Genomic DNA, 14,521 nt, shown 5'->3' with positions numbered 1-14,521 from the left:
ACGAAATTTACAGTAATACAAGGAATGCAAATAAGAAGTAAACAAAATATATACTCTTATTCACTCAAATTCTTGGTCATGTTGCCTGAAAGTATATATAGATTTTAAGCTGCTCATGACTTCAGCGTTTTGTTATTAGTTCTCATTCACCTCCCGGCACCATTATTAACATCACGGTCTTGACTTGTAAGTTTTTTAAAAACCTTTTCCGTTTATATTTTTCTATCTTTCCCCAAAGATTGACCGACATTAAGCTATTTCTATAAATACTGAAAAAAAGGTAGGTACGCAGAGAGAGAGAGAGAGAGAGAGAGAGAGAGAGAGAGAGAGAATCTTTTCACATTGTTTTACTTTGAGATGTACTGTTCTGGATTTCCCCATGCTCGTCGAACAGCTGACGTGCCCATTGGGGTTTATTTTCGTATAGAGAGAGAGAGAGAGAGAGAGAGAGAGAGAGAGAGAGAGAGAGAGAGTTGGTAACCCCCCTTTTTTATTACTGCATTTTGATAAACTCATTAGTGACTGGAACTTCGACATCCATAATCGAGGATCTCGCAATTCGACGTCATGCCGCAGGAGAATCTTTACTTATTGCCATTTTTTATGGCAATGGTACTATTTATTTCCCACCTCGATGATCAACTGATGAAAATAAAATAATGAAAAATAGATGTTGGGGAGAAAATCGTTACGTGTGTCCGGGGCGCCATGCGCGGATTGGCCCCCTCGCTCCTCCAGCCTACACACACACACACACAAACACACACAGCACAGCCCACACAGAAACGAGAAGGTGAGTTGCTGTTTAGCTTTTCAAAATCGATTATTCTCCGTGGCCTGTCTTGTTTCGGGCATTTTCCTTTTGCACGTATGAAGTTGATAGCCGCTCATAGTTATATTTGTAAGGATTTCGTCTCTCCCGCTGTGTCCTGTAGCCGAGGATATTATCCAATCAATAGACAAATGGCAAGGTCAAAATGATCTTAGGTAGAGTGGAGGAAATGCTGTTTTTAATGAAACATTCCTCTCCTAGGTTCAATTTTGGCTTTTCGTGGCTAATGAATATTTTTTCCATCGGGTTGAGCTTTGTTCTCAGCATGTTTGAAGTCGCTCCAGAGCTTCCATCGCGATATTCCCATTGATTTCTTTCGTGACTCGCCAGCAAGTCAGAATCTTTCGGCAACCACGCTGGGGGCCAGCCATATTGTGACGTCATCATCCGGGACTCTGGGCTCTGAGCGCCACCATCTTGCCAGTCGTGGTGAGCACCTGACGGAGGGCGACTGAGGAGAGGTAACTAAAAACATATCCTTAATTTCTGTACCTCGCTCGTTGTCCGATTGTGCCTTTGGGATGTAACTGCATGCAAATTGATCCGTCTGTGCTTGGCAGTCACGCCCACTGACAACATTCGTTGCTTGTACCGTCGTCTTTTTCCCGTTGTTATTTTTTAATCATGTTCCACTCGATAACATCTGGTTGGCGCCGAAGGATATGGTCACCTTGGTATGATTTTATGTTTGTCTCTCTCTTCCTGGTTTGCAGTCGGCCATTCGATCTCATAGGGCGTGTGCACGGTGCAGTATATAGGTGCAGTGCGTTGTATTATCAACTTAAAGCAGAATTGTCCCGGCGTTGGTCTATAGCCACCATGAAATTTCTTCCTTCAGAATGCATATGCCTATCGGTGCCATCTTGGTGGTCAGGTTGCACAGGTGCGTATCTCGAGTGTCGTTAACTGCCTTGTACCTACGGATGTGTATGTATTCCACGCGTGATATGACAGTATTTGCTATGTATTTATGTAACACGTGCCAGTGTAGGGGGGATGAAGGTGATGTAATACAGGTGTATTGTAAACGATTTTCCCTTCAGAAGGAGGTGAGGCCGGATGAAGGTATGAATAAAAGTGTCTGCTTTTGACATCTTGCCATTTCATCCTAAAGTGCTCAATTTCCTCGACGCCAGTTGGGTGGGAGTCGTAGGGTACGGACTTCCTAGCAGATAGGGGAGGGTTGCATATTGACCCTGGCCTACGCAGATGTTAGAAGGCATCACTCTCCCAACCGCTGCCCTTTTGACGGTTCTTTTCGTTCCGATCATTGTTGGTTCTCAGGTCCTTCGACCCAGAGAAGAAGCATTAGATCCGTTTTCTCTCAGATTATAGGGACTTAAAAATATCTGAACTACGGTTGGGGGAGGGTTGGGGTGGGGGGATGGGGGGGGATTGAAAGAGGGACAGATACTCGGCCATCTTCATAGTTAATTCCTGGAAATAACATGCCTCCTCTGTGCATGGTACCGCGAGTCGTTTGAACAGTTTTATGATAATGCCATGTAAATTCCCGATCCATAAAGCCTTGAGTGTTGTAAAATAAACCTTCAGACTTTGTGAGTTATAAGAATGACAACAAAAGGTCTACTTTTGTGCTGTGTAAGAAAATAAAGGGGTGGCTTGTCAAACGTACAGATTGTTGAGTTTCTTTATTAGAACCCCTGCAACTTCCCTTAGTGTGTTCACGTAGGTTCACAGAGGACGTTTTCTGGTCCCATTAGTTATCAGTTGATCGTTCATACCTTAGTTATCGCTATCAAAAGTTATATAACAATGTTTTTACGTTGATTTTGGATTGCCAAAACTTGACCCCATTTTAACGCTCATCCCTAGCGTACATTATGGTCCTGAATGACCTTTAGGTTCCAGTGTTGGCTTTTGTCCCACAAACCTTCCCTGTATATCTTTTCGTCCTCTTCATTTCTGTATGGTAGCCACATTCCTCCTTGACGATAGAGGAACACATATGAACCCAATCATAATGAATCTGAGTTTGCTTTGTAGGCTTTATATAAGAAAATATTCTTGTTTGTTATATTCCCATGCATCGGTGGTTCAGTTTTACATCAATTCACTTCACTTCAGTCCGTGAAATTATACAGTGATCATTTTTGTGGTGGTAGTGAATGTTTATCCTGAAAATATTCGAGATATTGAGTGGTTCCATATTGTAGAAGGACGTCCGGAAGTGCTTGACGTATAGATGGGTGGATATATGCACTATAGATTTCAGTGGTAGCCTGTTTGTCTATGTGAAAATATTTAGGTTTTTTAAAGGATTTTACAAGTTTTTCATTCTACTAAGAGTAATTCGTTGCTCTGGCACCTTTTGTAGGTAACGTTTCTTTTTTACATACCGTTCTTTGCACCTGAATGAGTGTAGAATTTGTAGATGTTCACGTTTATATTAGTGTGTCCTTTGAATCCCTCACTCACACCTAGTATACGCTATGCAAATGCTACCATTTCGTGGGTCACCGTGCATGTTTCCATAAGCCTGCCCAAGTAACTGCATTAATAGGCTACCTTGTATTCTAATCTCTATTGTCTATTATTTTTTATTTCTACAGTAATTTTTCCATTATGAATGATTGAAGTTGGTTATTTCTGACTGATATACACTGCATATTACATTATCAAACTGGGGGTAAGATCATTTACACATTCGCCTTTTTCCATATTTTGAAGGTGTTGTAGGACAAGAAACTAAGATCCGATTGCAATAAAAGCAACTAGTGTTGAGATGCTAGATATTGGGTGACTGGTCATTCTAGTGAAGAAAACCATCTAGTGTAGTAGCGGAGTAACATGAAAACCATATACTATTGTATGGTATAAATGTAAACATCAGTTGAGTAAGCAATCTGCCTTCGTAAAGTATTAAAACATATGTAAGCGGAGGAAACCATCTACCATTGTTTTACACCGAAGCAAACATCAGGCGAGCTGTGTAACTTGTGGAGACTGTGTACAAATTTACCTTGATAAGTTTCTGTGTGATTCTGTTTTGTGTTGTGTGCCGGGTTTTTTGTTTAGCTTGAATACGGAAATTAATGTTTTCCCAAAAATTTCGGATTCCGACCATCTGATATCGTAAACTTTGTTTAGATGTCTGCTACACTTTAAATTTGTTACATTAATGCAATTTGCCAATGATAGCTATATCAGAATCCGAAAACCTCACAGTATTTAGTTAATGTAATATCGTTTCATGTGTTATTTTCACAGCAACATATCTTGATGTAAAACGGTTTAACGAATTAGTAATAATACTGCATATCATAATAAGTTTTTCATGGTGTTTCCTCATAAAATATCTTAAATGAAGCATTTAATCGTTTTTTCACCACAAATCCCTTACATATGAACCTGTTGCTATTTCAGTCACATATTGTTAAATTGACTTGTGTTATTCTCACACTTCATATATTGGTATGGAACCGATTTATTAGTTAAGTTTCCAAACTGGTGAGCCTCTTCAGTTTCTGGATTTCGGAGAGATCAAGTATTCACGCTCACACTCCAGTGATGGTTTTTAGTAGATCGGCATTTTAATAATAGTGTGTCATATGTGATTCAATTAATTCAAGTGTTCTCTTATTTCCCAACACTTACATGATCAGCGTGTGAAAATGGCAATGAGTGTGTGTGTGTGTGTGTGTAAAATGTCCGAGTCTATGCAATGTGGGTGCATGCATTCATTAATTGATGCATAACCAGGGATGTATATTTAATACACCTTCTTTACAAGTGCATATGTATAGTCATGTGTATATTGCGCAGTTTCGCTTTCATAATTATAAGTGTTTTATTTGTGTGTGTGTGTGTGTGTGTGTGTGTGCACTTGCAGCGTTATTTACTATATTGATTGTTAGACGGGTCAATCGAAAGCTATCAGTGGGGTATGTAACTTTCTCTGTCATTATCATTACTGGCGAAAGGAAGTTACATATAGTTATAGATAGCATGTGGTTTAGTTGTCAAAGCAGCGCAACGAAAAGAAAACGACAACAAAACCAAGAAATTTTAAAGACTTCATGATACTTGCTTTACAGTTTTGAGATTTACGCGCATGCGCATTCAAATATAATATATATTATATATATATTATATATATATATATTATATATATATATATATGTATATATATAATATATATGTCATGGTATATATCTATATATATATATATATAGTGTGTGTGTGTGTGTGTGTCTGTGTGCGCGCACATATACAAATATATACATATACGCAATCTATATATGTGTGTGTGAGTGTAGTTTCACGTAATTGTACGCTCTAGAATAGATTATGCCTTACAACTGACGGGCTCCAGAAAGTGTTACCCGCCCTCTTTGAAACAGATGTTTTCGGGAGGTGGTTGCCAGACCAGTGCCCTTGGCACGGAAGTTCATTAAGATGTGGGTTTATGTACTGTCAGCCAAGTACTAAGGCCTGAACTTGGTTAAACTTCCTCATCATTTGAGGAGAGGTGACGGTGGGTTATAATAGACGGTGCACAAACACTCTTTCTACCGAATATTTAAACCTGGCTTGTGTTGATGGATAGGGAAGCGTTCTACTTCTACACCACTTGCAAACTTTGAGAACCAGAAGAACAAATGCTACACTTGTTTAGGGCTGAAACATATCCGTTTGCTGCTTCGCGAATCTCTTTTTTTACTTCCTCTTATTAAATACTTAGTTTCACATATATAATAGGTTAAATAGTACTACACTTGAATACGCAAGATTACTAACAGTAGAGCGTATATATATATATATATATATATATATATATATGTATATATAATATATATATATATACACACACATTTGTGTGAAAAGGTTTGTGCTGTGGGAGCTGTGTACTGGGCGCTTCCACGTTTCATTGGTAGATATGAGCATGTGTTAATGGTCGATGTTTTCTCTTTTCTTGGAAGCCACGCGCATTTTAAAGAACACGTTATTGACTATGTGTATATACATACACACACATATATACATATATGTGTCTATTATATATATATATATAAGATATATATATATCATTTCTGTATGTGTTGGTACTTTTGAGACCTTTTCACGGTTTATCTTTTGCTAGCATTATTTAATTTTATTTTACATTTCACTTATCCTTATATTTTTCCTTAGTTTTGAAAATATCCTCTATATATCGGACGTGTCATTATGAAGGAATAGATTTTAAATGGGTTAATTTTTCTGCTTTTGTTTTACGTGTATTGTTTCAAGTCAGGTTTGGTTTTCCCTGTTTTATTGATAATTTACTTAGTTTTGTTGATATTCTTATGGCAAATGGTTATTAGTGTAAAATATGTTGCTCTTCTTAGTTTGGGAATATGTGCAACTTTGGGAATTTCCTCTTATGTTTTATTTAACTGGATATGTCAGTGATATTCAGTGGCTGTATTTTACTGGAGCGTCCCAGCCTCGCCCCCTGACCCTCCCTGGCCTTCCTTCGTGGCCTTTCTTCTTTAAAAAGGGATTTCTGATGTAATATGTTGGCTGGTTAATGCCATTCGTTCGATATATGCTTTACCCTTGCATAGCCCTCCATCCGCCTCCTCCTCCTCCCCTCTTCTCCTCCTCCTCCTCCACCCGCATGGTTACGTCAGTTCCCCTGTTCCTGTTTATAACATGCTTGACGATCCCAAGACGTCTTTGTCTTAAAGTTTTTGTAAGATTTCGTTTGTACCCTTCAGCATTATAGCTTTTGATCACATTATTTGTAGCACATTTAGTTATCTTTCAATTCTTGGTTTAACTTGGGGCCCGTAATCCTCTCTATATCGTGTTTTAGAACTCCGGTATATTTTGAGTTTATTTTCATTGTTCTCCTTGTTTGTTTTTATGATTTCGTACGTAGTGATATGTATCAGGGTAACATTTTTTTTAATATTTGTTTTCGTTTTTTCAAATTATGTACTACTATCTATAAAACTTCAAGCTTTCCGTGCGCTTGCTTGCTTGGGCTCTGTAATTATCATTAAATTATTTGAGACTAACCTGTAATGAAATGCAGATCGCAATACTACTGTCGTGTCTTTTTACCTCGAAATTTCGGTCTTTGTTTTTGTACCACGGTGGCATATTATAAAATTGTTTTGTGTGCTGTAGTTTTAATATTGCGTCTTTGCATGCGCGTTCCAGTCAAATACGCATGCATTTACTGACGTTGGAAAAAAACAAAGATTATTTCATCCTTTCTTTGTGTATGTGCTTGAGGGTGTTCCCGTGTCCAGGCTTATGGCGGTATTCTTCATTGATGTTGCAAGTCGCTTGGTTTTTAAGGTGTATCTAGCAGAACCCAAAACCAGTTTTGTTTTTATCACTTTAATATCAATCTTGTAGATGGGAAAGACTCGAACTCCTGTGTCCTTCAATTATGAAGTCGTGAATTGCAATCATATCATTTTCTTATCTGACTCGCCAATTATTTTATAAAAATCAACTTGCTTGCATTTTGAGAGGAGTAAAGGTACGCGTTATTATGTGCTCGTGTGCATGCAATCATTCATGTTCCCTGCTGAACAAGAACCTTTTAACGTGCTTGTATTTATCGATTCACTACCCCTTAAAACAATTACAAGCATAAAAAAAGACTTTGTTCACTCGTTTAAGTAGCGTGGGTGCAGTGATCACACTCACCCGCACGGGCGCGCACACATCCACAGACACGCGCACCACCCTTCTTGTGCATTTGTGCATTCCTCATTACTCCAGGAATATGTTTCAGACTCCGGACACGAAAGGATGAGTGCAAGTGAGATGAGATTCGTGATTGTATACACGAGGGTCGCGTGTTTGTGTTTATTCTAGGGGTGACGGTTGGCCAAGGGGGCTTGAAGGCCAACGACGGAATGGGGGGGGGGGGGGGGGGGGGGGGGGGGGGGGGGGGGGGGGGGGGGGGGGGGGGGGGGGGGGGGGGGGGGGGGGGGGGGGGGGTTGGGGGGGGGGGGGGTGGGGGGGGGGGGGGGGGGGGGGGGGGGGGGGGGGGGGGGGGGGGGGTTTGGGGGGTGGGGGGGGGGCGTTGGGGGGGGGGGGGGGGGGGGGGGGGGGGGGGGGAGGGGGGGGGGGGGGGGTGAGGCACAATTTCGGTTCGTGACTGACTTATCTATATTGGGATCTGACCTTTTACTACTACTACTACTGCTCTCTCGGACTCTCTCTCTTCTCTCTCACCATCTCTCGTCTATCCCCCCCTCTCTCTCTGTCTCTCTCTCGGTTCTCTCTCTCAAGATTGCCATTGTTGCGAGAGAAAGAGGATGTCTGTCTCAGATTAAGCTGGCCTTATGCCAGCACGAACTCTTCCTCCTGAGTGGCGCGTAGAGAAAGGAGAGGAAGATACAGTTCAGGAATTTTAACGATACGGAATGAATTGGGAAGCGCGATATAAAATTAGTATAAATGAAATATGGTTTTAAATAATCATAAGTAATAGTGGGTATGTTTATTATTTTTTGTGTGTATACTAACGCACACGCACAGACGCATTTTCACCATATATAATATATATATATATTATATATATATATATATATATATATATATATATATATATATATATATATTTACGTATATATAATGGAATTTTAAATCCACGGTAGAGAGGTGAGTGAAAAACTGGGGACTTGGAACAAGTACTTTCGTAGTTTATTCTACGTTTTCAAATTCACACTGAATGTAATAGAAGTAGACAGACCTTCATAGAGAAAAATAGAAAGGTCTGTCAACTTCTATTATGTTCATTATGAACTTGAAAATGTAGAATAAACTACGAAAGTACTTGTTCCAAGTCGCAGTGGATATAAGGATATTCCCAAGTACGTGTTCCTTTCGTGCTACATCGGATATATAAATATATATATAAATATATATATATATATATATATATATATATAAATGTGTGTGTGTGTGTGTGTGTGTGTGTGTGTGTGTGTGTTTGTTTGTGTGCTTGTTTTATATATATACTATATATATATATATATATATATATATATATATAATCTATAATATATATGAAAGGCTCTGCTCATGCAAAATCACAATAAATATATATAATATATAATATATAAATATATAATATCTTATCCATATATATATATTATATATGAAAGGGCTCTGCTCATGCAAATTCACAAAGCGTTCTTGAAAGTCATTTTACTTTTGTTCTAATGGTGGTAACAACAATTATCAATTATCACATCATCCACTTACCTTCATCTTTACTAGCATCATCATCATCATCATGACCATTATGCAGTTGGTGAGAGCCCTGTAATCTCTCACTTGATCAGAGAGAGAACTTCATCAAATATTCATGCCTTGTTGGCGAGACTGTGAATGTGGTAGTGGTACACCTAAAATATTTCTCATATTACTTCTAGCATCACTTGTTTTATCTTTGAAATATATGTTCTGTTACCCTATGAAATGACCGGCCCACTGTTACCTTAGAAAATAATCCTTTTCGTTTATAGAATCTGAGACTCTTACCCGTTCAAATTTTGTCATTTCGTAAAAAGGAGTCTCTCCCCTCGTGGTGTTTTTAAAAATCCCCTGCCTCTGGCCGAATGTCTTGAGAAGTATTCCCGCCTTTTGAAAATGATAATTCCATCGTTACTACTGCAAATAGTGCCTCCTCACCCCTTTTGCTTTTATATATGTTTACCCTATCCCTCCCTCCTCCCAGTGTGTTACCTTTCAAGGGGTGACAGATCGAATTTTATCGATTGGTGTGATCTAGAATGTTCTTAATCTAACTATACTTTATTGTTACCATTACTTTCTGTTTGCGTATTTCTACATGCATACCCGGTATATCTCATGGACTTTTTCTTTATTTCTTCTTTCGTTGACGCATTCACTTCCATTTATTTCATGGCGTGTATGGATGTTGTTATTAGCAAAATGAATCTCTCTCTCTCTCTCTCTCTCTCTCTCTCTCTCTCTCTCTCTCTCTCTCTCTGCAGGGGGCTCATCAATGCTGAGTCATGCGTGGTCATTCATGATTATTAAAAGATTTGTGGCGAAGCCAAAGTGTTGCACTGCTTTTTGGTAAATTATGCCTGATCGACAAGGATTCTTATACTTTCAGATTCCCATTCTGGTAATAATGAAATGCATTCGTTTCATTGTAGTTAGTGATTCTCTCTCTCTCTCTCTCTCTCTCTCTCTTCTCTCTCTCTCTCTCTCTCTGTCTACACTTTTTGACTCTATATTTTAGAAAGTAAGGTGTGCTTTATTGATCCTTCGCTGGAATGAAAATTTTCCGTTAATTTCCGAACACGATTCAAAGAAAATGAGGGAGACGCCTAGAACGTGTCAATGACGGATCGGGCTATCAGATGTCGATCTTGAATGTGAATGGGCCTTGTTTTCATCTTGACACGAGAGAGACGAGTTTTTCATTTTCTTTTGGCTTTAGTTAGAGGGGCTGCCCACTCTCTGTAGGCTTTGCACTAGTAGAAATTTTTATCATAGGACTCTCTCTCTCTCTCTCTCTCTCTCTCTCTCTCTCTCTCTCTCTCTCTCTCTCTCTCTCTCTCAGCGCGGCCTTGTTATCAATTCCAACTTCTGGAACATATTTATTCCTGCAATTTCCTTTTCGCATTTCGAGGAAAACCTCACTCCTCACTTTCCAAATGTGCAAATAGATATGAAGAATAGTTATTGTTAAAAGGCCAATGAAGAATAGTTACTGTTAAAAGGCCAATGAAGAATAGTTACTGTTAAAAGGCCAATAACTTGCTTCAGGGTGGAAGCACTGAGCAGAATAACTGTGAAGTAGCAGAGGAGAGAGGAAACATCAAGCTTGCAACTAGGTAAATGATGTACAGTGCAATCTTTATACACGTGTACCTACTGAAGGGTCTTTCATGGGGACGAGGACATCCCAAGTAAATGACAAAAGACCTTTGCGGATGATGATCGTAATTGCAAAGGGTTTCCTTGACAACAACAGTTTTTATGGCTGCTATTCCCAGAAACCCAGGCTTCAACATAAACAACGCTGTGATTATATAGCAAGGCAGCAATAATGATTCTGTATTACTCTTTAGATTTTTTTTTCGTTGTATTGTTAGTTGAAGATAGGTTTAGTTTTACCAGACTACTGAGCTGGTTAACAGCTCACCTAGGGCTCGCCCTAAGGATTAGTAGATATTTTTACGTGGCTAGGAACCAATTGGTTACTTAGCAACGGGACCTACAGCTTATTGTGGGATCCGAACCATATTATATCGAGAAATGAATATCTATCACCAGAAATAAATTCCTCTGATTCTTTGTTGGCAGAGCGGGGGAATCGAACCCGGACCCTGAGATCGGTAGTCGAGCACGTTACCGAATCGCCCAACGAGTAACTCATATTGGTAGTTTCTTGTTGTTTTTGCTTACGCTTTCAGTCGCTATTACCTTTTGCCTTTCCATCATCATAGTTCTCTCGTGATCGCAAAACCTGAAAAAGATAAAAGGAGGAAGGTCTAACCACGAATGAAGTACCGGAAAACGGAAGCAGAAGGAACAGTCCCAAGCTTGGTCGTAGAGAGTACAATACGGTTTTCCATCTGATTACTTATTTACTTAAAACCCATTTATAGATAATTGGGGACCATCCGACTTGCCTTCCTCTCAGTTATCCTATACTGGATAGGTTGGAATATATCTGTCCGTTATCCTTTCCTTAGTTGATTTATTTTTACACCCTGGATTGACTAGCTTATTCATTCGTTTTGTGTTGTAATTTTTTAAGAATCTTTCCCAATGAGCTTATATACAACTGGAACAAACCAGAACACCATGAACTTTCAAAGCAATGTAACCCAAACTTACATTTTTGTGTGTGTAAATCACAGTTGGTGATAATGTATATATTATATAATATATATATATATTAATATATTATATATATTGGATATATATATATATATATATATATAATATAGTTATATATATATATATATGTGTGTGTGTGTGTGTGTGTGATGTGTGTGTGGTGTTTGCGGTGTGCGCGGTGTGCGTTGTTTGAAAAATATTTATAAAATAGTATAACTACTGCATAGTAACAAAATACTTACTATGCAATAGTTTTTACCACAAACACACATGCACACACATATATATACATATAAAAGCTGTCGTCTGTCTATGCTCTATTATCTCTACTTACACAATTTTATTTTGGATTACATTGCTTTGCAAGTTCACGGTCTTTCTGCTTGGCTTGTTCCAGCGAAATCTTTGCTTACCAGGAAAAATCTTTTGAAGTGAACTGTTTAGAAGTTGGCTATATGCCAAAAATACTTTCTTCACCGACGGTGATGTCATGGAATTTTTATAAGGTGCATACTATGGCAAATGGATCAAATGCGGATTAATTATAATTTGAGCAGTTCTTTTTCTGGATGGAATGAAACATCCTCAGACTCTAGTTAAGACAGTAAAGGTTTCAGGGACCATGAGATAAAGCCCGTGAAGGGAGTGATTCACACTTGGTGGGAATGCACAGACGGTCATATCGATTCGTGAGGTCACAGCCTCCACGCGTTGTCTTGGGCAATGTTGAGAGTTTACGTATCATGTAACATGGATTTTGATGGTGGTGTTGTGTCAGTTAGTCTACAAATCAAGGCAGAAAACGTTGAATTCAAAATAAAGTCGTACTGAACTTTTAGCGAGAGCTGTATAAGTAAAGCCCTTAAGTTTGATTTTGTAGAGGATATCAGAAGCAGAAATGCCCAGCTAATTGGGAACGTTGCATACAGGGAGGAGTCCCATATACTGTGAATCTGTATAGGTTTCTAGAGAAGTGCACGGGGCTTGAAAGCGCTCGTGGCGTTGATTTGATGCCTAGAAAAATTGCATGTAGTTAGGATTTGCAACATTGAAAAGGGCCAAGCTCTTCTAATCAATACACCAAGCAGTTTTATAAAGAAGAGTTCGAGAATTGTTTAACATCATTAAGTATAAATAAGCATGGAACAAGATTCATATATAGTGTTCCTGTGAGCACCCAGGTGCAGACAGTTTCTTGTATTCCCATCTGAGATGTTATCCGTTTCTACATAAAGTGAAACAGAATGAAAGCTCAAGACATCATGTCCCAGAAAAATGGTGAAAAAGGAAGGGATAGTATTTCGGAAGGGAAAAGATAGTTAATGGAGAGGAGAAAAATATCAAGAAGAAGAGTGGAAGTAAGAAAAAAGGCGGAAGTAGCGCCATCAAGTCTAATCGTAAGACAGAGGTCAGTTCACATAACAGATATAGACCAGTTGAAGGAAGGGAAGACCAACCATGTACCCTATTTGTCTGGAGTCTTGATAAGGATATGAACAATGATACATCTACTTTGCATCTTGTAGAGGATATGGCCAGATAAACTCTTGCTAAAACAGGAGGCTTCGATTACTTACATTTCTTTGAATTGGTGTTCAAAGCTGATCATTCTGTCTTTCAGAAAGGACTGTGGAAATTGCCTCCTAACATAGATTATGCATGTAGGAAGTAGGCATATATGATATCCTGGCAAGTCTTAATTACCTCCGAGACAACCCTCACTTTGGATTGAGAAGTGACGTGTTCAGATTCAGTTTTGATTGAGATAGTCAGAGGGCTCATTGATATAACTTGCAATCAATGTATAGGACAATGCATACTCTGAATCAAAGTTTTACAAGTGTCCCTACTTATGAGTAATTGCAGTAGTTTCTAGATCTGGGTTAAATCAGTATGTGGTGTAGACTCTCGCATACTCGCGTGAACTCTATAATAAGGTTTATTATAGTTCAACAATTCTCTTTTGCTTTCACTTCAGATTCAATACCTGATTAGAGCACAACTTGATAGTTTGGATTTTTTAACCATACCAGGACTTCCGTTCCATTTCAAGCTCTTTTTGCGCCTGCAATTAACCGTCAGGACCACTCATGACTCCGGGTGTGACATCGTCATTTCAATCCTTAGTCTTGATGCATTGGTGCATTATTTTTAGTGAATTGTTTATTTTTTCTTCTGTTGATTTTGCCATGAAGAACAAGAATTCAGTTCTAAGACGACAGAATGTGTATCATAGCTTCAATAGCAGCTTCAAAGACAGCTCTGGTTCTGTGAGGAGGAATCGTAGACCTAACTGTGGAAATGGTTAATAGCAAATAGGTAAACCTTGTGTTGCTATGGTAATAAATTCACCACTGCTACGCCTAGAACTGTAGAGGGACGAATGTATTTATTCACCCATGTCTGTTTGTCCATAAGATAGCTCTAAATGTTACGGATGGATATCAGTGGAATTTTTTTTTGTGGCATGTTCTTGACCCAGGTTTTTTATACCACTGTTTATTCTTTTGATGTTCCCCTGCAACTAACATGATTTAGTCTATCATGTACTTCCAAGAGCTGTCAATAGATTCTTTAGCTTAGCATATTCCCGAACTGTAACCGAGCAGCTGTACATTCCTTGAAAGAAGCGGGGCGCCATTTCTTAAAAACTAACCATAGAATCATCTTGAAAATATTCTCATTATGTTTCCCACACCCAAATTACTCGGCGGTTACTCTAGGCTCATGGTAAAAAAAAACCGGGACTTCTATAATACTAGTATACATCTCGGGAATTTGCGTCCCGTAAGAGATGCTCATCGTCCCTTCTACTGTAAACCTAAAGAGCCG

General features: G+C 38.9%; 1 protein-coding gene across 1 annotated transcript in view; it reads left to right on the top strand.

The window, feature by feature from the left end:
* The first annotated feature begins 1,144 nt into the window (after positions 1–1,144).
* LOC135219684 (uncharacterized) overlaps positions 1,145–14,521 on the top strand; it is a 278,928-nt gene continuing 265,551 nt past the window's right edge. The window contains exon 1 of the mRNA XM_064256638.1: positions 1,145–1,293. The gene's annotated coding sequence lies outside the window, so the exon portion shown is untranslated. The remainder of the gene's footprint in view (positions 1,294–14,521) is intronic.

Source organism: Macrobrachium nipponense, chromosome 1 (genome assembly GCF_015104395.2).
Source record: "Macrobrachium nipponense isolate FS-2020 chromosome 1, ASM1510439v2, whole genome shotgun sequence".
NCBI classification, from domain to species: Eukaryota; Metazoa; Arthropoda; class Malacostraca; order Decapoda; family Palaemonidae; genus Macrobrachium; species Macrobrachium nipponense.
The sequence above is the reverse complement of the archived record's forward strand: the minus strand, read 5'-3'. Positions and strand labels throughout refer to the sequence as shown.